Raw genomic sequence first — 2,433 nt, 5'->3', positions numbered from 1 at the left:
CTCGTTTTGGATCGTGACATACTATAAGTACAATACTGAATATTTAAATATTTTGTTTTACAAAGGGGTACAATATATAATGAATAGGTCAATGGTGAAAGAATTTGGGTTGAAAGCTTTTTGGATAGTGACTCAAAATTTGTAGGCTAGTTCAACCTCGGAAGGAATCGGGACTAGGTGCACTCTAGGATCATCTGATAATGAGCGGGATTAAGGTTCTGCCTTTTCCAAAGGGTTGTGACCTTTCTGAATGGTTGTCTTATTTCCGAAGAGTTGCGTCCTTTAACTTTTGTTGGCTATAAATAGAGGTTTTCTCTTATTTTTCGGCATCAAAATCTTCCCTTCTTTTGCATACATTTCTTACAAAATAAAATTGATCGATCGTGTCTGTGTGTGAGACTCATTGCTGTCATTTTTAGTTCATTGAAACTATCAAAGTTTGTGGTACCGCTGCTTCTTTAATGGTTAATCCGTTTATCTTGAGAGGAATAAATCTGCAACCTCGGGTACTTGAAGGAATTAAAATTTTTAGAGATTAACAGTGGGTTCTGTGGACTTGGATAGTTTTTTTTCCATCTTTTATATTTTCTAGTTTGCTAATTTGAATAGAGCAAATAACACTCTCACAGGTGGTATAGTGTGTGTCACTCACGATGGTCTAGGTCATGACAGTCACAGAGAGAAATTGTGGCGAAATTTGTAAACGTTGAATAATTTTTTGTAGTGACTAAAAACCACTTTTTACCATTTTGAATTTTCTAGTACTCTCTCCAAAAACCTGACCATTGAGGATTAATCTTGTACTTGAAGGTTGTTTAGAACCTTCTTCAAATTGAAGGTGCTTCGGATTGAAATATTAGAATTTCGAATTAAGTAGCTACAATGAATGATAGTTTTTGTATATTTCTTTTTCCTTTTGTTATAAATAGCTAATCTCTCTGTTATTAGGGTTGTGTAATTTATGAATAATTAACCTATAATTGGTTTCTGTTTAATTTCTTTAAAATTAAAATGATATGGGTTCAAATATATATATATATATGTATGCATGTATGTATATATATATATATGTATGCATGTATATATATATACTAAAAAAGAAAATTAGTGAATCGCGTTAAGCACAACAAATTTCACTAGTTAAAGAGTGTAAATAAGTGGTAATTGATAAGTTTACAAGAATCAGGCTTTAGTAGAAATCAAAAAGAAAGAAAAATAAAAAAGGGAAGTTAATGCAAAGACAAAAATATAACTAGTACCCATCACAGGAATCATATGGATGAGATATACAATGAAATCCTCGTGAGAGAAGCATTGCATTGTCCTCGTAAATCAAAGTCCTATATATAGTAAAGGAGTTCTTCAACATTTTCCCATCCTACCTCAATCATGGTAAACTCTTCTTCCAACTACCCTAAGTTTATCCAAATCATTTGTTCCTCTGATGAATTATGTCGTCTCGTAAGTTCACAATTTCCCTATTTTATTTTAGTGCATTTGTATTTTTAGTCCTTGTGAATTATTGATTTTGTAGTAGAACTATTTATCTTGTATGAAACTAAATTAAAATTTCCTTTTCATACAGAGGATTCCTGTAGTATTTGCTAAAAGTCATTGCAAAAACATGTTAAGCCCCGTGTTTCTTGAGTCTCCCCATGGAAAATCATGGGAGGTTGAAGTGATAATGTTTCAAGGCGAAATTTGGTTAGCCAAAGGATGGAATGATTTCTGTGCCTAGTACTCAATAAGCGTCATGAGCCTATTAATGTTCACATACATCCCGTGTTCTCACTTTGATGTCTCTATATATGATCAAAGTACATCAAAAATTGAATATCCAATACATCAAGATATTGAAGTTGATGAAGAAGAGGAAGTTATTCCATTCTTCCAATATAATGCTAATGTAATAGAGGAAGATATTCCAGTTTACCTTCAAGCTAATGCTAATGTAATTGAGCAAGGTAAGTAAACATCATAACTGATTTATTAACTATTAAGGTGAATACATTAAGTAGTCATATATACATTGCATTTGGATATCTATTTCAAGAAATGTGCATGTAGTGACAATGATTTATTTTTCCATAAGAAATTTTAAACTTGTAGTCTTAATTATTCCATACCATTTCATTGGGACTTATATCATACTAGTTGTCAAACTTATATCAAGTTGTTGCACATAAGGAGGTTGGAGAAGCTAATAGCAGAAGTGAACAAGTTAATCCAAAGATTTATAGAAGTCGACACAACTTGTTGAACTTAAATGGTGACAATCCGTATTTTGAAATGGTTATAAAAAAGGCACATGCTACTTATATGGTAACGTTTAATAGTTTTTACTTTGTGTCGTTAGATTTTTTAGTTTTTCATTCCATTACACACTTACTATTTTTCTGAAAATCTAACGATCATGTTTGTTTGATGAATATT

General features: G+C 31.6%; 1 pseudogene; it reads left to right on the top strand.

The window, feature by feature from the left end:
* Positions 1–461: 461 nt before the first annotated feature.
* Positions 462–2,433, top strand: part of LOC114074712 — a 3,087-nt pseudogene continuing 1,115 nt past the window's right edge.

Source organism: Solanum pennellii, chromosome 11 (assembly GCF_001406875.1).
Source record: "Solanum pennellii chromosome 11, SPENNV200".
Taxonomy (NCBI): domain Eukaryota; kingdom Viridiplantae; phylum Streptophyta; class Magnoliopsida; order Solanales; family Solanaceae; genus Solanum; species Solanum pennellii.
Note: the sequence above shows the minus strand (reverse complement) of the source record. Positions and strands in the feature narration are given on the sequence as shown.